Source organism: Ornithorhynchus anatinus, chromosome X1, assembly GCF_004115215.2.
Source record: "Ornithorhynchus anatinus isolate Pmale09 chromosome X1, mOrnAna1.pri.v4, whole genome shotgun sequence".
Lineage (NCBI taxonomy): Eukaryota > Metazoa > Chordata > Mammalia > Monotremata > Ornithorhynchidae > Ornithorhynchus > Ornithorhynchus anatinus.
The window spans coordinates 91,853,917-91,878,169 of record NC_041749.1 but is presented as its reverse complement, the minus strand read 5'-3'; the positions used below and the strand labels follow the sequence as shown (position 1 = coordinate 91,878,169).

At 47.3% G+C, this 24,253-nt stretch overlaps 1 protein-coding gene and 1 long non-coding RNA gene across 3 annotated transcripts in view; one reads left to right on the top strand and one right to left on the bottom strand.

Annotated features, from left to right (window-relative positions):
- The window catches only part of LOC114806414, a 29,363-nt gene extending 25,126 nt beyond the window's left edge, over positions 1 to 4,237 (bottom strand). Inside the window, exons 1-2 of one of the 2 annotated variants that reach the window (XR_003754445.2) lie at positions 4,040 to 4,237; positions 927 to 1,045 (exon numbers count right to left, since the gene is read on the bottom strand). This is a non-coding gene — a long non-coding RNA (uncharacterized LOC114806414). Of the gene's footprint in view, positions 1 to 926; positions 1,046 to 2,694; positions 4,004 to 4,039 lie in introns of those variants that run through there. The other variant, XR_003754444.2, reaches the window with a different exon arrangement.
- Positions 4,238 to 4,558: 321 nt separating this feature from the next.
- The window catches only part of SETD5 (SET domain containing 5), a 106,428-nt gene continuing 86,733 nt past the window's right edge, over positions 4,559 to 24,253 (top strand). Inside the window, exon 1 of the mRNA XM_029050370.2 lies at positions 4,559 to 4,859. The gene's annotated coding sequence lies outside the window, so the exon portion shown is untranslated. The remainder of the gene's footprint in view (positions 4,860 to 24,253) is intronic.

Genomic DNA, 24,253 nt, shown 5'->3' with positions numbered 1-24,253 from the left:
CAGGAAAAGTTAGCACAAAACATTAGGTAAACCAAGTTTGCAACCTGAGTTTTTTTCACTCAAAACCTGTACCTTTGTAGTCACTTACCATCCCGACAATAGAGAACAGTTTCAAAAAGGTATTTGGCAGTATGTCACAGTTGCCTGCTTCTCCTCAGAGCACGCTTTTCCTGACATTTCTTTCCCCTAAATCCTGCAAGTTCTTTAAGGAAACTGGAATTTAGAGTGCCTGAAGGGGAGATGAAGGGAATTTCCAGTTTGTGGCCTCTCAGGAGAAGATGGGTACAGGGTCTGTTGGAGGGCGTGTGTCTGGCGTGGAGACTGTGGAAGTTAGAGATAGGAGAGAGTACATCCACCACGTACACCACGTGGGCCGGACGATGTACCTTCCAGGCCACCCCAGTGCTTAGTACAGAGCTCTGCACGCAGTAAGCCCTTTAATCCCCGACTATTACTATTACTATTCCAGGGAAGGAAGCAACCTTCACAAGGAGGCTAGGATTCTCACCATCATTACCAAGTGGGGTCTCCTGCGGTAAGAAATGGATGAGCTCTGATCCCGTCTCGAAGGCTTTGGGACGACGGATCTGCCTGAAGGGATTGACTCTACTGCTAGCGTCCTGAGCAGAGCCACTCGCTTTCTCTCGCCCCCTGCCAGGTGGGTTTCCATGGGGACGCGGAGTGCGGCAAACCAACGGACATGGGTGCGGCCCGCACACTGAGAAGCTGGAGAGAATTTCACATTCAAAACTCACAGGCCTCACCAAGCACCCATATGTGAATGGTATTGGACCTGTCTGGGATGTATGAAGCAATTTACACAGGCCTGGCTCCTGCCCTTTTTAAGGCCCTGCAGTCTAAAACAGCTAATGACATGGGCAGATATAAATGACTGGACATGAATAAAGTAATGTGCATTTATTTACCTGCTTTAGCATCTGTGGTTACGTACTGGGTCGTGCACTCTCACTTCCACTCCAGCAGAGCTTGGGGAAAGGGCTCTTTGTTCGAAGGAAATAGCATACATCAAGATGCAGGGTCTGGACTAGAAAAACCATAAAAGGAACAGCAAGAAATATAATCAGTGCTATTTACCGGGAGCTTACTGTGTGCAAATTTAGTGTCAAAGTGGAGGTAATTGGTGAAGGGGGATGAAAGGGGGGGCAGTGCCGGCAAGACCAGACACGGAGTAGCTAGTGGGGATAAGGAGGAGAGAGTTTGGGACAGGCCTTGTAATAAAGGTGCTCTTCCATATTTTCCATGAGCAGAGTATACCAGTCGATGGCATCTGTTGAGCGCTTACTGCGGGTAGAGCACTATACAAGTTTCCCTTTCCACACACTTCCACACCTGGGAGCAGTGTCATCTTTGACTACAGACACACATATACAACCAGTAAGGAGTTATGGCAAAGGTGGAGCGGTACTAAGAGGAGCCATGGAGTGTCATGGTTGCAAGAGAAAGCATATTAATCAGCGATATTTATTGAGCACTTACCGTGCAAGTACAACTGAATTGGTAAACACAATCCCTGCCCACAAGGATCTTAAGTAGGAGCCCATAGAATGAATTGATTAATCACAGACCAATACAGCACCCCTGACAACATTTTGCATTAAGGCTCTGGGCACAGAGGTAATTGCTCTAGTCTTGAGGGAGGCAGTGCTGCCTAGTGGAGAGAGTTTAGAGCTGGGTATTGGGACACCAGGGCAGCGCTTAGTACAGTGCCTGGCACATAGTAAGTGCTTAACAAATACCAGAATTATTAGTCCCAGCCCCCACGCCAGTCACAGACTCTTTGGGCTTCAGTTCTCTCATCTGTAAAATGGAGAAGCCTGCCCCCCCCCCCCCCCCATTGATCAGGTGAAGGCAATGAGATAACTGATGAGAAATCTCTTTGGACAAATGAGTGCTGTAAAATTCAAGAAGTTCATCCAAAGGCTAGGAAGTGTTCTTGAGTTGATATTTGGCCATTAGGGAGGGTCATCGGTATGGGTGTCAGAAGGAATCAGTCACAGATGAGGCATGAAGGTTTTCTAGATTGACCTCCCAAGGAGGGAAGGATAACCTGAAATAAGGGATTAGAGAGGGGGATGACCTGGTATGGCCAAGTGGAGGAAAAGATCCTTAGATTTAGGGAAGATTTCCCTGGGTGTAGGAGTGGGTTCTGAATAGAGGAGGGCTGTTTTACAGGCAGAGATGCAGCTCAGCGATGATTCTGGTGCCTCATAGGCAATTCCATCCTTCCTCTCCAGCTGAAAAACCTAAATTGGCTGCAATTGTTACTGCTGCTGTGGGATTCCTCTTGAGGCAGGGCCCGGGGAGGTTAGGCCCACTCATCCTCTCTCTCCAGCCCTTACCTATTTTTTTCCTCAATTTCAATCAGTGTATCAGAGGCATTTTTTGAACACCTGCATGCAGAACACAATGCTTGGGAGAGTACAATCAGATTTATTAAGTACTCACCATGTGCACAGCACTGTATTAAGCACTTGGGAGAGTAAAATACAATGAACAGACACATTCCCTGCCCACAACCAGCTGATAACGCACACATTTCCTGTTCACCGTGTGTTTACAGTCTAGAGGACAAGCTTACAGTCTAGAAATTAGTATCCATTACCCACGCCCTCAAGGAGTTTACAATCTAGCAGGAGAGATTTTAATTACAGATAAGAGATGTAAAATACGTACATAAATTTTGCTCTCTGTGTCTGAGTACTTAAGGATGGAGGTAAACTCCTGGAGGTCTAGGATTGTGTCTTACTCGATTGTACGCTCCCAACCGCTTCGTGCAGCGCTGAAAGGGCTGAAGTGGCAGTTGGGGGCTAGAAGGTAGATCAGTGATTAATTGGGGCTCGTTTATGCATCTGCCCACTTCTTTGGGACTTTCCCCCTACCCCTTTTTTGCCTAATTCTTCAGACAGGAAGGTAAAACCTGCCCTACGAGGATCGCTCCCCCCAGTGTGGATGGGAAAGAGGTGAAAACACGGGGCAGGGGAATGCTGCGCTACTGGAAGGGCGGCGTTGAGGGGTGGGAGGAATGAAGGAGGAAACGGCAGATTCCTGTGTGGAGTGCCGGGAAGCGCTCCGGGTTTTAAGGGTTTCCCCGGCCGTTAGAACCCTCGTTAATCGCTCTCCCCGAGAGAAGGAGGGCCTCTGGCGCCGGAGGAGAAGGGCAAAGGAATCAAGTGAGGGCGGGCGAGGAGGAGGAGGAGGGAGGGAGGGGGCTCCAGGGTCCCCTCTGGACCAGGGAAAGGATCGGGCCGGATGGACTTGCAGCCTCACTCGGGCTCTAGCCCCAGCAGGGCAGGCGAGAAGGGAGGCCTCTCCCCTTCCGCTGAAGCCCCCCCCACCCCCTCGGACGGGGGGCTGGATGGCCGGATGGGAAGGCGTTTCTTTCCAGTTTGGGAACGTCCCACCCTAACATCGCTTAGGGCTTGCTCTTCCGACGCCCGAGAGGAACCCCGAACCGAACCCGATCGCTTCCCTTCCTTCTTTCCTCCCTCCCTTCTCTCTGGAGTCGGCCTCTGGTCGCCTGGGGGCCGCCTCGGAACCGGGAGAGGGGTCGCCCCTAAGGAGGGGCTCCCCGCAGAGACGGGGCAGTTGACGAGGGCGCCCTACCACCCGACCGACCCGCAGGCCTAAAGCTTTCCGCTGGAGCGGGTCCTGCCCACCGCTCTTCCTGCCACGTTGCGCAGGGCCGGCAAGCCAGGCACTGCGGCCCCGGCTGGGTGGACCGCGCTACCGTGAGAGGCTCGGGACCGGCGCCACTCACGCCCGGGAAACCTCCCCCTTAGAACCATTTCAGTGGTTTGCTTAGCTTCAGTCGGAACCAATGGTCGGCCGCCCCCCAACTTGGCGCTCCAATGGAATACCGCAGTGGGCTTAGCGAACGACCCCGGAGACAGGGGGCGGGGCCGGCCTTCCACTTTCACTGAGCGGGCGGAGACGGGAGGAGCGCCGACATCTTCGCGGCCCACTCTTTAGGGGCGCCCTTCTCTCTCTCTCTCCTTCCCTCCCCCCCGCCCCGTTCTACCTAGCCCGCCCGTGAACGGGTCCGACTCCCTAGGCGTCTGCACGCTTTCGAGGCCGGAACCGACAAGAAGCCGCCATAGAGGTCCTCCAGGCTGCGCCGAATCGCCCAGTCAACGAGATGAGGCGGAGCCAGCCCAACGTGGCTCCTCCTGTTGCGGGAGACGCTACACTGTTTCGTCCTAACCCTTCTTTCCCTCCGCTTCCCTGTCCCCCTCCCTCTTTGGGCACGACATATGGCAGGCGGCGCCCAGCCCTCAACTTCCACCCCGCGGAGAGCCCTGCCACCGGCTCTTGCCCTCGTCTCGCCCCACCGCTACTCGTCCTTCCTCGTCTCCTAGACTGTAGAAAGGTGGTTTCTGCTCCCCGCCCTGGCCCCGGCACAGCCTCTTTTCTTGGCGGTACCGGCGGCTCCTTCTGATTGGCGGTGGACTGGCCAATGGAAGGGCGGGAGGGGGCGTGTCCCGGGTGCCCCTGGCGCCGGTGCCGGGGATCCCCGTGCGGTCAGTGGCGTTTCCGCTCGGGCAGCGGACTAAGGGAGCTGTTGCTGCCGCCGCCGCTGCCGCCGCCGCTACTGCTGTATCGCTGGGGGAGGGGCAGCCGCCGCCCGCCAGCCAGCCGGCTCGCTCCCTGTCTATCTCACACCTAGCCCGCTAGCCTACCAGCCCCCGGTCCCTTCCGCCTCTTGCCCCCAGCCCGCCCCAGGCACGGCCATCCCGGCCAGGAAACGCCGCGGCGCCGCGCTGGGCCTAGCGTGAGTCCTGCTGCCCCGGGAGTGCCGCGCATCACAGCCGGGCCCGGGCCCTACAGCGCCAGGGACACAGGTAAGGGGCTTTCGAAGAGACCCGCACCGGGGTTCACACCCAGGGGTGTTCTTCCAGGACTCGGGCCTGACCTGTTGTAGTCCAGGAAAGAAGGAAGCTCGGAGGATGTTCTTCCTCGGTCTCCCTCCTACTCCCTCGTCTCCTGGGAGAGCCACCTCAGATCCCTCCTTCCTTCTCTCTCTCTTACCGCCCCCCCTTTCCTCCCCTTGTTCTCACTCCTCTCCTAGGGTAGTTTCCCCGCTCCCTCCCCACTCCCCCATTGCCCGAATTGGGCTATATCCCCCTTCATGCTTCATGCCTATCCTGGGTCAGGGCACTTTCACCCACCCCAACTCCTCTTTTCACCCCTTTTCTCGAAACGGCCTCCTTCACCTAGTAGTGTAGTACACGTTTGCCCCGTACCCGGGAACAGTCCCTTCCTACCCCTCCCCCCAAACACAGATGCATACCTTTCCCTTGCGAGGCCCTGTGGCAACTCTAATCCGCCTCTGGGGGCCTTGTTCCCCTTCATTCCCTTCTCTCTTTCCCGCCCCCCAAATAGTGTGATCCTGGACTCTTCTCCCTGTGCATCTCAGATTGCTTTCCCGCAGAGGAGCCACTGCCTCCTCGTCTGCCCCCCTCCCACCCCCGACTCACTCTTAGCTTTCTCGTGGCCACTAACCAGTATCTCTTAAAGAGTGAGCCAGGGTCATCCGATTTGTAGGACTGTAGGCTGGAGTTAAGCCAGATCGTGGCGTTTTCCCTCTCTTGGGCGTGGAGGGGAATCTGTTAGGAAAGGGCCCCGAGACGGAGCAACTCAGTTCTGGATTCCCTTTTCCCTGTGTCTGGCGATCAAGGGATGGGAAGTGGGTGGTTGTAGTGGGAGTCGAGACTTTGAAGGTTTAGAGAAAGAGGGAAAGTTTAAATGTTGGGAAAGCCCCCTCTATGCTAATCTTTTCTGAAGCTCCTTTGACTGTCTCACTTTCCACCAGTGAGTGGTCTCTTCCCCTGGGTCCTGATGCTGCAGCCAGCTCTGCTGGTCTGGAGCGAGGGTGCGTGTTTGACCTGCATTTTCTGCTTTCTCATGTTACTTGTGCAATGTGTACGCTAATAACTCATTTCTTGCCTAGAGCTCCAGGCTCCAGTGGGGTTTGTCTGCACTTTAGTTCGTTTCTCCCATTTTCTCATGGGATGTTCTTATCATGATGGGTGAATCCTTAGCTTCGCCTCCATTTTCCTCAGCACCCAACGAAAAGAAAAGTTGTTTTTATCGACGTGTAATTATGTCAAGGTCACATCAGCTCAATGTTTCCCAGGGCCACATCCTTGTTGGTTGGAGACCTACTTCATAAATGACCAAGGAACTCCCCCCACTTCCTACCCCGCCCCCCCCCCCCTCCAACCCCGTACCGAGCCAGCTGGTTATAGCTTTTGGTAAATTTCAAGAAAACACTCCCATGATTTGAGAAGAATATATTTTTGAAGGTTACTCAGTTGCTGTTGCATATCACTTGGCAAGTGAAAAACGCTATAGCATTTTAAAAGGTCTGAAATCTAGGCCTTTTTAAGACTCAAGTAACATACACCCCAGGTAAAGGGTTTCGAGGCCTCGTGTCCTGGAGAATACGGGAACAAAAATTTGAAAAATTGGGATCGTTCCAATTTTCTCTGGAGAATAGTTGCCTTCCACAGGCATTCTGGCCCATTATGTGATTGGAGTGTTCAAGGTTTACTCAAGCTGTCACTCGGGGCAGAGGAACGAATGAATTATGATTTCCTTTTGTAGGGCATGACATCAGGGTCTCAGTCGTTTTGGCAGCAAATTTACACTCTGGATTATAGGTGTTTTAAAAAAAATTTCCTGTGAATTGTTCCCAAATTCTAGTGTCCACATTGTTGCTTTTTTTGGGGAGGTGGAAGGGGTGTTTAAAAGTGGAAATTTGGGTCGAGGCAAGTGGTTTTTCTGCTAGAAAAGCTTCCGTGTTGAACTAAGAAGGGGGCCTTTGGATTGTTTCTCTCCGAATGTCCAATTCTAGGCTTTCTGGATTAGCGCATCGATCAAAAAAAACAAGTGTACAAAAAAGGGGCTGGGTGGGGTGAGAAGTGGGGTATTCCTCTAGGTTGGATCACAGGGGTAAGTATACAAGGCAGCAGCAGCTGCTGGCTCCAGAGCTCTGGTTGCTACGTGAGAAGCTTGAGTAGTGCTGGCTGCTGTCTCCAGGGAAGGACAGCAGTGCAGCGTCCATTAATGCTGTTGGCTGCAGGGAGCTGCACTTAGGAGATGGCTGGTTCATGTTCCGAGTAGGAACCTTGCTTTCCTGGGAATTTTCACCGCTAATAATCTGGTTTGGTTTTGTGTATGCGGAGAGAGGGGAATTAACAATTCATAACCTCCTTCTACTCAATTTATGGATCTCAGCAGCTGGAGACTGGATTTTATTTGAGTTATTTAGTACCCAGAGAGATTTGTGCTAGTGTGTCACTGATGATCCCAAGCAAATTCATATTTTAAGTCCACGCCTAACCAAGGTAACGAGCATAAAGATTCCCCCTAGGAAACGGTAGAAAAAAGTAGTTGCAGCCTGTTTTTGGTGACTGTACACTTTGTTTTCCTCCATTCTTTGCAGCTACTTGCTCATCCAGCCAAATACTTTCCTTATTGTTTTGTATCTCCTTGCTCCCCTCTATTGACCAGGCCTTATTTGTCTTATTGAATAGAATTTCTGCTCTGTAGAATGGGTGGATATCCCAAACCTCAACGTGCCATTTGTGAGGGAATATTGCATTCATAGGCCATAGGTAACGTTCTGTTAAACTAGACCCTGGAACCTAAGGAGGATAAAACCAGAAAGGACTGGCCCATTTCCCGAATGAAGGCTAATGGTGTCCGGTCGAAGTCCTTTCTTGCTGTTAGGCCATTGCTCCTGACACCCCAACTTTCGAGGGTTCCTAGAGAGTTGACTCTTTTATTTGACACAATATGCCTGAAGTACATTTGGTCTCCTAACGTCACAAGGATACAGTCCTTGGACCCGATCCACCTGGACTCAATCACAGAGAGATGGTACAGACCAGAAGGAATGAGCAGAAAGTAAGGCTAGTACTGGACACCCGAGAAGACTGCACCTGAGCAACTTAACTCCCTCCAGCATCTCTTCTTCATAAAGATCTCAGTGAGTACAAGCAGAGCAGTCTTTTAAGTATAGAGGTACTTGGATAAGAACCACTGTTCAGACGGCCAGCAAACTACATACAGTTCTTAGCCAATGGCCGGTTTCAATGCAAGACTCCTACATGCTTAATTGACGTAATTTCATAAGATTTTGGGGTAGTTCCGATTGATGTCTCCGAGACCTCGCTAACGTGTAGTTGTGATTCCAGTATTTGTGACACAGGACCAAGATGAACGGAAGCGAGTTTTTACCATTCGTGGTGTATGAAGTCTGCCACCCCTGGCACTAACCCCAACACCCAAATGGACTTAATGAAATATACCTTTTATTGGAGATAGTGTTCAAAGCTCTTCTAAGACTTTGTACTGTTAATGTTCATTTTTACAATTATTTTGAATTGCGATGTAAGCACGCTGAAAGACCATATCAAATAAATAAACTTTTTTCCACCCGTATTGGCTGTTGTTTTACATAAGACTGTAAGGTACACAACATTGTCCGCAACCTCCTTAAGGTGGAGGGCTTGTTCATTCTAGAACATGACCGTTCTGCCTGAGAGCCATTTTTTATACCACTTATCATCAATGCTTCTAAAACACAATCTACCCCTGTATGAGATTTACCTAGTTACATTTGCTCAATGATCGGCATTTTTTGTTTTCACCATGTATATCCTGACAGTAGTAAAAATGGAAAGTTCTGCCTCTTTGTCGTCCTACCCTCGTTGGAAGTAATTTATGAAACGTTAAGCCGAGGTTATGACAATCAAGGGTCACTGGAAGCATAGCTGGTTAGCGAATTGATTTAGTAATAAACCAAGTGATCGTTTGAAATGTCCATAAAGTGAAACCCTTCTAGGTCAGAGCTCCCCCTTTTGCAAACAAGTATTGGAAGAGAGTGTAGCCTCTCATTTCAGAAGATTGACAAATATGTGGTAAGCTGGCATTCCGAGTTTTCCACTAAATATACGATTGTAGGTCTTGCCTCTTGGGGAGATTATTTCCCTCCTCCCCTCCTCTAAGGAGACTCCTATGCCTGCAGGCAGATCTCTCTCAGGGAAAATAAGATGTGTCCTTGCATTGCCCACAACACTTTTCTGAAATCACTAATGTTACTGAATAATTTCTTTTTTAAAATCTAATTTGAAGATGGATGAAGAGTTCCCAGTCAGTGACTTCAATGAGGCCTTTAGGCCACATTTCATATGGTAGGCCTGATGATTCAGAGACTCTTGCCACACTCAGTTCTTCCAACACGCATGTTTTTACTACACGTCTTGGGGGGTGGAGGTGGGGGACGTGGTTAGGGAGCGGTCTTCCAACAGTGTGTGACTGCGTGGATGGATCATGGTACGATGTAGGAAGAAACAGTTGTGTGCCTGTGCACGGCCTTGGCCAAGGCACGCATACTAGACTGTGAGCTTTCCTGAACGTGGTGTTCGTCAAGAGCGTAACCATCTGCATTATGGGAGAACGCAGTGTATTTGTGCCTGGAAAGTTTTAATTATCTTCAGCAAACCATGTTACCATGGATCTACAAGTTATTTTGCAGGAAAATTGAGAATAAGCCTCAGTGTACTCCTTAGCTAACCTATTTTGCCCCAGGAACCGAGGCAGGAGAGCTGAGGTTCATTTAGAACTGAATTTGGAAGCATACCCTTCTTGCTTTTTCTGGTCATTCTTTCTCCTTACACACATTCAGTTAGTCTTCCTCTCTCTTCTGCCTCTTGGTTCTTCCAAAATATTGGGAGCCACCCATTTTCCCCTGGCATAAAAATGGGGAGGAGACAGTGGCCTAGAATGGTCAATTTTGGCCAGTTTGCCAGATCCATGGGGTTGCGTCTTCAGCTAATCTGCCGTCCCCTCAAGGCAGATTGAGGGATGACAGGAAAGTGTGGGGTGGTTCAAAATCCAAGAGGCTTGGTGGGAATATCTGAGGTAGGTCAGAAGGGCGAGGGAAAGGCGCACAAAGAAAAAGCCCTGAAGTCCTGGGATTCACATTACAAGCAAAGAGAAGTGCGGTCATCTCAGGAGTCAGCCAACCCAGAGTTAGATTCTCTTTGGGGTTGACCCTTGAGCTTTTTCTTCAGGCGTGGTAACCACTTTGAGGAAAGATTGTCTTACTTCCTTGCCTCCTGTATTTGGGAAGTGCATTAAAATTGGGAACAGAAATTCAAGATCTACAGAGGTGCAGTGGGGGAGGAACAGAGGCAGTTGCAGCAGTATTTGGATGAAAGTAGAATTGGAAGATTTTTTTGTTGTTGTTGCAAGCTGCCAGCTGCTGATGTCAGACTGATTCCCTTATTATGCCTCCAGTAGGCCCTGTCAATATGGCCAAACAGCCAGATAAGTGCAGGGCAGGACAAAGGGCTCTTTGCACAGCAGGGAGGCCGTGCTGGTGGGGGAGGGGTTGGAAGGTGGGAAAGGAAGGAGGCAGCAGGCCCTTTTCCCTGAGAGATTATTCAACTTGACATACAATTAAAAAAATCATTTGCCGTTTGCCACTTACTCACTGAATTTGTGCCAACGATGCTTCTGCTAGCTGTAAATCCCAACTTTGTATCCAAAAATATTTGATAGGGCAATAAAACCCTATCCCTGCCCAAAGAGCCATGAAACCAAGACCCTAGATGCTTTGGGATGAAATTAAATCCTGCCTTTTTTTTTTTCCTACCACTAAATGCAGTCACCTAGGTAATAGAACATGGCCGCTGGGGTGCAGTAAGCAGGAGTTCACTAGAGGAAGAAGCTGTATTAAAGTGAAACTACTAGCAGATCTGTTAGGTCCTCCCTGGTCTCCTTGCCTCCATCCCCCCCCGCCCCACCCCCCCACCCAACTTCTTCGGTTTGTACCATACTCTGAGGTAGCTCTGGCTCCCTTGCTCATGCCCTTCCCGTGATACCTGCCTGGAATTTCCCTCCCCCGCTTGGAATCTGCCAGACCACAGCTTTCCCCATTTTCAAAGCCCACTGGAAATCCCACCTCCTCTAGGAGGCCTTCCCCAATTAATTTTCTTCTCCCCAGGCCATACCCTCCCAGGTACCAACCATCTCATCACTTAAGTGCACCTAGGTAGGTACATATTGATTTACCTGTTCTACTATTTAAGCACTTATTCACTTATCCATCTCTCCCTTCTCTTGTCCCTCTTATCTGTAAATAGTTCTGTGTGTCTTCCTCTTTTTTTCTCCTTGAGGGCAAGAATCATCTTCTACCTCCATTGTACTCCCCAAGTGCTTAGTAAAGTGCTCTGCCCTCAGTAGATAGACAATAAATACTATTGATTGACTAATGTCACTGGGATTAGGCCAGAGCATGTTGGCTAGCGTATTTCCTTTTGAGAAGTGCTCTACAAATTGTTGAAGTCCCAATTTTACATTTCATCCCAAAGACAGCAGTAAACACCCCTTGGCTTTAAAGTGGTATCTGATGGAAGAAGGTGACTTATTGTTTCATCTTCATTGTTGCTTCCTGGAACATCTGGTGTTCCTTAGCGATTATTCATCCATTTTTATTTTTGGACAGGCCCAGCCTTGCTATTCTTGTTAGTCCTCTGCATCAAGTCCAAGGTGGCATAACAGCATTGGATTCACGGGGCTGGAAAGTTCCTTGAAAAGACCCCTAGTCCATTCCCTTGCCTGTAAATCGTAACCTAACCATTCCAGGCAGCCTTAAGGTTCAATTTCAAGTGGAACATCTTCCCTTTGTATGGTGTGCTTTCCCTCTCAATAGCCCAACAGACATACAGTCTTACTGTAAGCTAGGTCACGGGTGCATGTGTGTGGTAAATCAATCAGTGCCATTTATCGAGCACCTGTGGCATGCGATGCATTGTGCTAAGCGCTTGGGAGAATGTAATGAAATTAGTATTAATGACCCCTGCCCTCAAAGAATTTGTCATTTAGCAATTTCAACAGAATCAATGCACAAAACTTTATTTTTGTATGTGTCTTAATTTTCCATTCAGGCTCTTAATTATCCTTGCAGGATATATACTCTACCAAGAGATAATGAGCCTCCTCTCCCATACAGCCTGTTGGATATAATAATGAGTGAAATCATATTTTTCTACCACTAGCCCACTATGAATTGTTACTGATCCTAGCTAGAATCATGCGGCTCTTCTCTTTTCAGCTAAGTAGGGATAATGTGGCTTAATGTACTGCGCAGCCGACTAGAAACTCTACCATTAGCTTGCTCCGTGACATTTCCCTCTGTTTAACGAGGACAGCTAGAGTCGTCCACATCGCACTGTTTTTGTGAGCAAAAAGAAAAATGCAAAAGACTTGGTCGTTGTCATTAGGGACCATTATTTTTGTTGTATGGTCCAATAATGGTGAGTCTTGCTGTCTAATTTTGGCTCTGACACTACTGTGCAGTCTTAAGCAAGTCACATAGGTTTTCTGTTTCCTCATCTCTTAAGTAGAGATGTCCTTCACTTCACAGGGGCATCTTGCCAATGCATAGCAGTGAGGGGCTTGGTAAGTGAAAAGTACTGTGCCACAAGAATACAGTTGTGGAAATGTCAATTTTAGCATTTCCAGGCATCCCCAGGGCCTTTGAATGTAATCCATAGAGACCATTATCCTGGATTACAGGATGAAAATGTTTCAGGAGGTCATTCTGCAACTGAGGCCCATCCTCTGGCCTCAGTTTTCATGTAATCTGAATGGGCATTTTAATCTAGTCAGATGGTCATCTGTCCTAGCTTTGAAAGACTCATTTGTACCAACAACCAGAGAGAATGATTACCCCCCCCAGCAGAAATTTTGATGCCTCTGGTGCTGCTACTGTGGCCAATTTATCTGTTCCCTCAGGCCTTGAGCACTGAAAGTTTCTAGAGGGGATCAGCATGTGAAGCCTCAGCTTAATCCCAAGGCCAGCAGTGATTTTGACGGGGCGGAAATGGAGCGCCCTCCCCCACCCCTGCTAACAAGTACTTGCCTCCCAGCGAACATTCAAAATTGTTTCTATATCTGCTGCTATAAGATAAACAATGTTGACATCAGATTGGGTGGAGAGAGGAGGGAGGTGGTGAATACTGAGGCTGCTGCCCATGTTTCTCACGGCTTTAATCAAAAAGGAAAGGGGAAAGAAATGAAACATCTAAAGGGAAAAGTAGGGGTGTGAACGGAGAAGGAATACACAGGGCCTAAGCAAAAATTTCTTTGCTTTTCTCTCTACCTGCAAAACTGGTTTATCTTATTCCTAAAGATCTTCAATTGAGGACTTTCTATAACTTCCCTTAATATCACATTCCAGATCTTAAGAGCCTTGCAAAAGTTCACTGGCTTCTTCTCAGTAATGCTTGCCACCAAGCTCACTGCCGCAGATAGCAGTAGCTATCTGTGAGGATGTTTCGTTAGCCTAAAGGAGTCGGAATTATAGTAATGTTGGTATTTGTTTAGCCCTTACTATGTACCAAGCACTGTATTAAGCACTGAGGTAGGTAGACTGCAATCAGGTCAGACACAGTCCCTGTCCCCAGGCTCCCAGTCTAAGTGGGAGGGAGAACAGGTATTGAATTCTTGTTTTACAGATGAGGAAACAGGTGCAGAGAAGTTAAGTGACTTGCCCAAGGTCACACAGGTAAATGGATTAGAACCAGACCAGGTCTTCTGACTCCCAGGCCTGTGTTTTTTAAAAAAATAAGTTAATTCTATTAACATTTTCACTTGCCTTTGGCCTGATTCTTGTGATCCCAAGGCTTGTGATCCTATGCTAATTTACACGGCTGCTTTTCAACTAAGAAATTCTTCCCTAAGCCCATCCTTACTCTTTTTGCTTATCTTTCTCTTATTCTAAATTAATGGAGAGTAATAATAATAATGTTGGTGTTTGTTAAGCGCTTACTATGTGCAGAGCACCGTTCTAAGCGCTGGGGTAGATACAGGGTAATCAGGTTGTCCCACGTGAGGCTCACAGTTAATCCCCATTTTACAGATGAGGTAACTGAGGCACAGAGGAGTTAAGTGACTTGCCCACAGTCACACAGCTGACAAGTGGCAGAGCCGGGAGTTGAACCCATGACCTCTGACTCCGAAGCCCAGGCTCTCACCATCCTCTTCCTTATTAGAAGACCATTATTAAGTCTCACCTCAACCCTCTATCCTTCAAGCTAAATAATCCCAAAACTTTATAGCCTTTTGGGGAAAATTCTTTTTTCCAAACTTTTAATTTTTCATGACTAGCCTGTGGTTCCCCTCCATTTTCTACATACCCTTCTCGAAATGTGAAATCCCACACAAGATCCATATTTTAAGAAAGGCCTTCCCGATGCTGGGAATAACGGTTCTTGGACATTATAATCTGATGAACACAGACTGACATTACTAAATTAATAACATGTTCAGTGTATGTTGCATAAGGACTCCGCCACGTCCTCGCCCCTCCTCCCCCAGTATCTTTCTTCTATAATGGTATCTAGCCAGGCATTTCTCACAGCTTGTATTTGTCTTTCTTTTAACTTTCCCATCTCTCCCTGGCCTGTCTTGGTCTTCCCAAATTCCATTCCTATGTTTAAAGACTGTTCCTATTTTCTCTCATACACTTTGAAAACTATAAAACCTCAAGAAATGACCTCCGTGCTTTGAAAACTTAGAAAAGCAGAGCACCCTAGTGGGTAGAGCACGAACCTGGGAGTCAGAAGGACCAGGGTTCTAATCCCACCTCTGCCACTTATCTGCTCTTTGACTTTAAGCAATTCACTTGGCTTTGCTGTGCCTCGGTTGCCTCATCTGTAATATGGGGATTAAGACTGTGAGCCTTATGTGGGACATGGACTGTGTCCGGCCTGACTGGTTTGCATCTACCCCGACACTTAGTACAGGGCCTGGCACATAGTAAGAGCTTAACAAATACCTTTTTTTTTTTTAAAAGCCTCGTGCATGAATTTTAACAGTTAGAACATGTTGAACCACTGAGGCTGGTTTTAGTTGCAGGTGAGCAGCTGGGAGGAGTACCCATCAATGAAGTAATTAGGCAGGCCCTCTGTTTTTTTTTGTTTGTTTTTGTTTTGTTTTTACTACTTTCTCCCTCATTAACCTGAACAGTCATTATTCTCATCATCATCACTGAATGCCTACTGTGTGCACTGTCTTGTCGACATTTGGTAAACACACAACAGAAGTTAAGGGCACATGGCCCTGCTCTTTTTCTCTCCCCCTAACCCCCCTCAATCACTATCCTAGTCGTGCTACTGCTCCCAGAAAAGCAGCAAGTCTCCCCTGGGGCTGGTTCTACTGCTCCTTTTCTCTCCTTCAGGTCCCAGCTCTCCTGCCTCTTTGGTTCTCTCTTCCCTGTTCTTCCTTCCCATTTTCCTTTCCCCTGTCCCCACCCCTCCGCTGGGCCAGTCCTGTCACCGGCTGAAACCGGATTCCAGTCAGAGTTGGTTGGTGAACCAGGCAGCCATGTTTCAATTTTATGTCAAAAAGTACACCGCTCATTTATTGTTAGGTTGGAAACAAATGTATTAAATCTGACTTTTGTCCGTGTTTGTTTGGGTCACGTGTACTTTTTAAAACCGAAGTTATATTTATGCCAGAGGAAGAAAGGGCTCTTACCGGACAGAGTAGCCAGTTGGCCTCAAAGACGTGCATGAGCCAAGGTAGTATTATTCCAGCGCTTAGAACAGTGCTTGGCACATAGAGCTTAACAAGTACCGTGATTATTATTATTATTGTGCAGGATGGACTACCAAATTGCTGGAGTACCATCTGGGTTACTGATTGCGGTGCGGTCATCTTCTGTTTTCCGAGTGTATTAATAGTGCAGCCCTGCAGATTAGCATGGGTTCATGTACTCAGGGCCTTCAGGAAATAAGCTTGGACAACAGGTTTAGAGCTAATCAAGCAGCAGACCTGAAAGGTGATCAGTAAACTTTTTCTTTTTCTTCAGGTTTGTGTTGATGACCAGGGTAGGGAGGAGGGAGAATTCTTTTTTTTTCTTCACAGTAGATAAAATGTGAGTTCATTGTAGGCAGGGAGTGTGCCTACCAACTCTGTTACATTGTACTCTCCCAAGGACATAGCAGTGCTCCACACACAGTAAGCGCTCAGTAAATACAATTGATCGATAAAGTGGAGTATGACTAGGAGGCATATAGGGAGAAAGGGTTGGTGAGCATATATCTGTCCAGAGCACATTTTTTGACCTGGGGAAATATGTGTTAGCCCAAAGATGAATTGATTTTTAGGTACAAGCCTAGATTTTGATTCAGCTATCCTAAGTTGAAAGTGGTTAGAAAGTGTTTTTTTAAAAAAAACCCCACCAACAAACTTAGTTATTAAAGGAGGGGATTAGAAGTCTCTTACTCCAGCTCTTAGTTGGTTTAGTCTGGGGTTCATAGGGCTAGGAGCAAAACGTTCTCCAAAGCTAACTATTTAGGGCTCTGAAACTGGCACCGAGCACCCCAGACACCTAAGCCAGGCAGGAAATAGTGCTGGTGTTGGGGCTGAATTGTTGCACGATCGTCAAGAAGTCTAGGCAACCCTGGATCTGCTCTTTTTGGGGTTGAGACTTGCTCACGCCTCCCCTGCCTAGGCCCAGGCCTCTGCTCAGAGCAACCAGGCACATACATAGGCCTGCATCCACAATGGACCGTGCAGGGGGCGGGAGATGGGGCCCGGAGGAGGAGGTTGAGGCTGACTAGTGTCAGGACTGTTGGATCCACAGCCCCATTGGGCATCTTGGGGCATCATGTATTATACAGCCTAAAGGAATCTCATATGAGGTTTGACTTGCATTAGGCAAATGCATGTGGTAGGTAATTAGAATCCCATCAAGGAGAGAAAGAAATGGATTATTTGGAGCAATCAGTTGTGAGGAGGGGAGAGAAATGCTTTATCTGGAATGGGGATGAAAAGGTTGTGGAGAGTTGTCTTGGTCATAGTGTCGGGGGCTAGCTAGCCAACCAACTAAGGATTAAAACAACAGAAAAACACCACCACAGGATTTTCAAAGTCTGGAGACTTGACCCCCCCATCTCAGTGTGCTGCTTTGAGCTAGGTAGAAAGGGAAGTGCTTGATTTTTCCCATTCCAAAACTCTCTTTTGAATGATAGTGGAAGGAAAGCTGTATCGGGAGGTAGTTAGGGTATCTTGGGCAGAGAAATGAGTTCTGGGTAAGGGAAGGCTGAAAAATGAGGTGCCAGTTTTCTAAAAGAAAACAGAAATAATAATAGGCCCCCAGCTACCCGGGGCAAGTGGGGAGAGAATTTGGCACACTAGCGAGCACACCTGCATACCCTGGTTGCTTTTCTTCTTTTTGCCTTTTTTTTTTTTAAATAGTACTTGTTAAGTACTTCGTGTGTGTCAGGCACTGTACTAAGCATTGTAGGGGATGCAAGAGAATCAAGTTGGACTCATCCACTGTCCCACATGGGGCTTCCAGTCTAAATTGGAGAGAGGAGGATTTAATCCCCATTTTACAGATGAGGGAATTGAGGCCCAGGGAAGTGAAAGCGACTTGCCCAAGGTCACACAGCAGACAAGTGGCGAAGCTGGGTTTAGAACTCGGGTCCTCTGACTCTCAGGCTCGTGGTCTTTCCACTAGGCCTTGCGGATCCTGCTCTCCCACTTCAGACCCACCACATTCTCTTATACCCCTCCTTCATTGATGGTGAGAGAACTGCCCGGAGTATTCCCTCAGCTTCTCCTCCTTTTTAGGAAGAAGCCTCAGTAATTGGCAAGTGGGGGAAAGGGGTCTGTGGGTAGCTTCAGACCACTTCTCCTCCATTTCCTCTTCCCATTTGGACCAGTTTCTAGGGGACCCCAGCAACTGCAGGACTGCTCCACACAGCTTCTGTTGCATTGCGCTCAGGACTTCTGAGCCTCACACTTCTGGCTATGCTGCCTTCTGATCCAGAAGGGGGGCAAGTGAGTAACAAGAGATGGGAATTTATTTTTTTTTCCCGCCATGGCTTGCTTAAAGGGTGTTTTGCACATTTTGTATATTTTTATTGCAGTGGTATGGAAGGGGGAGGTTTATATTTTTGCAAAATTTAGATGTGGCTTATCACATGGTTTAAACTTAAAAGTGACTCACAACCAAAAGAAGTTTAGTGACCCAAAATATGGATAAGCTTTAAACGGAAACTGCCGCTAGTTTATCTCAATACAAAAGAACTCTGTGGTCATTTACAGGTGCTTTCCTTAATAATTTGTTAGTAGTAGTATTTATTGAGCTCCCACTGTGCTAAGCCTTTGGGAAGGTACTGTGTAAAGGACATGCTCCATGCCCACAAGGAGCTTAAACACTAACAGGGGAGATAGACATTAAAGTATTTATAGCTGAGGTAATTAAAATAATTGAATAATGGTATACGCAAGTGCTGAGGGCGAGTATAAATTTATGAGTGCAGGAAATGGCTGGTGGGTTTGACAGTTTGGGTGGGTTGTGGAGAATTGAACAAAGGGCTTTGAAAATGGGGAGAGCTGTGGTCTGTCTGATTTGGAGAGAGAGCGGATGTTCCCGGCCATGGGAGCAAAGTTTGGGAGGGTGGGAGTGGGGTACAATTAGAAGGTTAACTTGTGGGGAGCCAAGACAGTAAGTTGGGGGAGTAGCCATGGAAGAGAGCAGAAATGTCAGAAGGGGAGAGTTGGTGGAGAGCCTCGAAGCCAATGATGAGAAGTTTTTGACCTATAGGATTAACTGGAGGGTGAAGAGACTGAGGACAGGGAAGCAGTGAAGAGGTTGATGCAGATAAACTGCGATTTGATGAGGGCTTGGGCCAGGGTGGTAGCTGTTTGGGTGGAGAGAAAGAAATGGATCCAGGAGATGTTATGTAGGAAGAACTGGAGGATTTCCAAGCTGTTTTGCCATGAGGTGTTGAGGGTGCTGGCTTTTGGGGTAACGGGGGATGTTGGTATTATTGATGGAATTGACAAGTTTGGAGGAGTGCGTTTAGGAGGGAAGATGAGTAGTTCAGTTTTAGACAGGTTGAGTTGGAAGTGCTGGCAGAACATCCCAGAGGAGATATTCTGGAGAAAAGTTGAAGTGTAAGATTGTAGACTTGATGGGAAGCAGTGTGGCCTAGTAGAAAGAGCACAGGTCTGGGAATCAGGGGGCCGGGATTCTGAATCTGGTTCTGTCTCAGCTGCTGTGTGACCTTCGGCAAGTCACTTGCTCTGCCTCATCAGTTTCCTCATTTGTAAAATGGGGGATTAAAATGCCGGTTCTCTCTCCCCCTTGGACTGTGAGACCCTTGTGGGGCAAGGACTCTGTCTGACCTGATTATCTTAGTATGGTGCTTGGCACATAGCAAGCACTTCACAAGTACTACAATTATGATGAGGAGGATTATGAGAGGTGAGAACTAGAAAGGTAGATTTGGGAATTAGTCACATGGAGCTGAAGCCATGTGAGTGGATGAGCATTTGGGGAGAGTGAGTGTAGAACAAGAAGAGTAGGGCACTCAGGACCAGTCCTTTTGAGAGGACGGGAAGCTGAGAAGGACCCAGCGAACAAAACTGAAAAGGGGTGGTCAGAGAGGCAGGAGGCGAACCAGGTTGTTATGGTATCGGCAAAAGCGGAACCCAGTAATGCTTCAAGGAGAAGGGAGTGGTCCACAATATCAAAGGCAACTGAGAGGCAGTGGAGGATTAGAGCAGGGTATAGCTTGCCCTTTGGACTTGGCTAGAAGGAGGCCATTGGTGAAAGATGAGGAAATGGCAGTAGAGAGTGGTGAGGGGGTCATGGGGGTTATTTGGGGAGTTTATTCCTGATGGCTTCAGTTTTACAAGTGAAGTAGTTGATGAGGTCATGAGAAGTTAGAGAGGGAGGCAGGCTGGGTTGGGGTTGGGGCCTCAGGAGGGAGGAGGTGAAGTTCTGGAAATGTTGGTGGGGTTTGTGAGCATGGGAGTCAGAAGGAGGAATAGTGGAGTTGTCAAATGGAAAATAGCTGAATTATAGCCAGATGGTGAATTTGTAATAGGTCAGTCCGGTACCTAAATTTCCACCAGCTGTACATGGGCACAGGCATGGAAGAAGCGGACGGCCTGGGATGAATATCAAGTGAGAAATCAATATCAAGTGCCTCGTGGCCAGGGAGCATGCCCACCAACTCTCTTGTATTCTCCCAAGCGCTAGTGTGGTGCTCTGCACACATTGCTCAATAAATACCACCAATTGATTGACTGAAGTGAATGACCTCTCAAAACTAGCTGTCCCAAAGTTAAGAAGTGAGGCTCAAATCATTTATATAGAGCTGTGTTTCTTAAAATGTGGTTTTGGAATTTTTGGAGAACACCAGGACCAGGATGACCCAGAGGAACTGGAGACTTAGGCAGATAAGGGATGGTTTCATTTTAGAAGGAATTGAAGAAACCACTCTAAAGGAAAGGATGTGCGCTCCAGTGGTTATTTGCTAGGGAGAGGGAAGGCAGGCAGGCTGGAAGGTAGCGCGACAGTATGGTAGCGGGGAAACACAGTTAACGGTTGAATCGAAAGAAGATTGGCAGCGTAATTTCTTCAGAGGCTTGGCGAGGGCGAAGGGGATGAAAAAGTAGGGAAATCACTGGGAAGTGCTTACTGACATCTCCTTGAAGGTAAGGACTTAGCCTAAAGTTTCTGAACCACTATAGCTCCTAACACATCATCATGCACCTTCAAATATTGCACTGTGTGTTTTATGATAACCATAATGCATTTTGCTCAGTCTGAAGTCGGTAAGTAGCCTTCAACTACAGTTTTCTTGAGGGCTACATTTAGGTATTTGAAATAGTAAGTCAGAAGTTCATTTGCATATATGTTATACATGATTTACTTACGTATATATAAATTGTGTAGTTAGGCAAATGTTTTCAAACTGTACTAGGTCTTTTTGGCCCTAAATGTTTGTTCCCTCCTCCTTTCTATTTGTCTTTAGCCCTGCTGTTAGTCCGGTGGAAAGAACGCAGCTCTGGAAATCAGACCTGGGTTCTGGTCTTGTCTCTGCAAGGAGGGGAAAGCCTGCTGGGGCTGTGCTAGGCTATCGGTGGGGAAGGTTTCTGACAAAAGAACCAGCTAGGGCGTGCCGCGAAGTGGACAGACCCAGCAGAAATCCTGCAAAATAGCTGGCTAACGTGGGTGGCGAAGACCGCAGCAGCTACCAAGGCAACCGTCTGCTGGCTTATGGCTCTTCAGCTCACAGCATTGGCCCCGTGATGCGGTCCCTCTGGCCATAAAAGGGCCCTGTGCGTTAACAACAACAAAAAGCACTTTGCATGCTCTTCACAATGTGCTGCTCCCCCACCCACCTACTCATTCACTGCACTCCATGCCCCAGCAGAAACAGGGCAGCAGGGACCAGAGAGTATGCAAACTCAATCTCTATTTCGCACAGGTTCTCGGTCCTGAAGCATCAGGACCGGTGACTCCATCTGTTTGTCTGGAATTAGAGAAAGTGATAGTTATGACAGGGTGTGGACCTAATCCTCAGAGAGCCAATCGGCAGGCTTTTATCTGGAAAGCTCCTCAATACTTTCGAATCTCTGTAAAACAAAAGTGTGAAATAAAGACGAAACAAAAGATGTAATTGGTTCCCATGATAACACTGCCACCCACAGCCTTATGCTTCGGTTTGTTTCTTATTAAAACAAGTATTTCTATCACGTAGACAGAGCCAAGGGAAGAGTAAGTAGGCATGGTGCGGGCCACCAGGACCCTTCACTGAGCTCCAAATGGCCTCCAGCCCAATTTTGGTAATGCTCGTCTAAATAGCCTCACCTACAAAAAGTAGAGTTATAATCTCCCCAGAAGTAATTTGATGATCAGAAAATAGACTGGCTGTAAATAACCTTCCTCGATTTTTCTCTTGCTACTGTTATATTTTATTTGTCTGACAGAAATAAGTTTTTGCATTTGTTAGCATTGCAAAGTCCATACTTAACATTAGAGCAAGCTATTATCTGTTCTATTTAACGTGTCTCCGTGCCATTGTCAGGGGAATTTTGTTTGCAGACTTTTTCTTCCAGGTAATAGAGAAATGGAGCAGAAACACTTTTCCAGAATGAAATGGAACTGGGGCTAGTCTAGATAACTGGAAGTTGGGTTAGCCAAACAAAATTTGTGTGGCCCTCTTGGACAGACCTTGGCCCAGTTGTGTACCATTAGCCAAGCTTTAGTTAAGAAACGGAGCAGATGCTCAGTTGATCAGCTTTCTACTGTAGTTTGGTTTTCAGATTTGAGGAAGAGCAACTCTCGTTTCTAACCAGGGCCCCGTGCCTCAACCATTCTCCATCCTTGTTTGAGGCTAACAGAGATGAGGCTCGTTTTAGGCTAAGAGGCTCCAAAGGCACCTGGCTTTAGGGCTGGAGGGAGGAGGTGGGTGATGAGCTCCTCCTGCTGTGCCATTTCCTGAAACTAAAGGCCCCTGGCTATGGGACCTGATTCAACCAGTCTCAATTCCATTCCCAGCTCCCTTTATGTGATGTGTGGGGAACACTCTATATGGGATAGAGTGGTCACTGGGGGACATGATGACATCTGTGTATTCACACCTTCGCAGAAATTTTGTGGACACAGGTAAGAATCATTGTTTTCATACTGACTGGAGAGGCAACATCCAGCAATGAGGTCAGTTTCCACTCCCTCATCCTACCCATTCCTTTGTATCATCATCATCACCAAACACATTAAATAACATATTTGATGTGTGCATGCCGCTGCACCGATTAAACAGAGAATCTTGATTAAAAGACAAGAGTCATTGTAGATACAGATGAAATATGTTGTTTTTATTAAATGCAATTTTTAAATGTGTAATTTATTTAGTCTTTTCCTCTCCCACCAACACAAAATAGAGAAAAATGTTGTGGACGAGGAGTGGGCAGGGGATTGAAGAGAGGACAAGAACAAAAGGTCGAGTGAACGAATAACTAATGGAAGGATAGAGCATGAAAGAAACACAAATACACAAAGTCGTACTCTCTCATCCTTAATGTGCTTTTTTTAATGGTATTTAAGCACCAGGCACTATGCTAAATGCTGGTGTAAATACTGGCGTAATCAGGTTGGACGCAGTCCCTATCCCACATTGGGCTCACAGTCATAATCCCCATTTTAAAGATGAGGCAACTGAGTATAGAGAACTGAAGTAATTTGCCAAAGGTCACACAGCAGACAAGTGGTGGAGCCGGAATTAGAACTCAGCTCCTTCTGACTCCTAGGCCACGCTGCTTCTCATGCTGCTTGCTTCAGTTTTGCTCCCCAAAGTCTCTACTATCATTGACCCAGGCTGTATTCATTCATTCAATAGTATTTATTGAGTGCTTACTATGTGCAGAGCACTGTACTAAGCGCTTGGGATGAACAAGTCAGCAACAGATAGAGACAGTCCCTGCCGTTTGACGGGCTTATTCAGTAGTCCAGAGCTGATGTTTAATGTCAGATTGATCCCAGCTACATCGTTGCAGCTCTCAACTGTATTGCCAGGCAGAACTCCTTTTCTTCCGATCAGTTTTCTCAGTTAGTTTGCCCAGAGACCGATCTTCTTACTGTTTCCACAACAGGTAAAATGGTGCCATCCCTGGTTGCTTGATGTCAACTGGGAGTGTAAGTGGTTTGAGAGAAACCTGAGTTTAAGTGGTCCCTCGAACTCCAGCCTATCCAGAAAAAGTCTGCTTCTTACTGTTTCCCTCTACAGTGTCTGATCTTTCAAGATCGGTGTGGGAAATGAGGAGCAGAGTGGCCTCGTGAAAAGAGCACAGGACTTGGGGATCAGAAGACCTGCCTGGCTTCTCATCCTGGTGCTGCCAGTTGACTGCTGTGTTGACCTTGGGCAAGTCACTTAACTTCTCTGGGCTTCAGTTTCCCCATTTATAAAATGGGGATTCAATACCTGTTCTCCCTCCTATTTAGACAGAGTCCCATGTGGGACAGAGACTGTCTGACCAGATTAAATTGTATCTCCCCCAGTGCTTAGAACAGTGCTTCACAAAAACCATAATATAAAAAAATTCCCTTCATGGATTTAAGGATGCAGATATGGAGGAAAAAGTCTCTGGATGTGAATAAAATATTAATTAGAATAGAGATAGTCTGATTATGCATGTGAACAAAAGTCTAGGCAGTGTCATGTGTGCAGAAGGAAGGAGGGAATCACTAACATTTCCCTCAGGCTGAATGAGGGGTTGAAGTAGCCGCTCAGCTCAGAGGAACTGCGAGATGTCCCATTTTTACATACACTTGGATCCACCTCTTCACAAATGCTTGGGGGCGGGTGGGGAGGAGATCCCAAAGGCAGTTAATTTTCTCCAGTCCCCC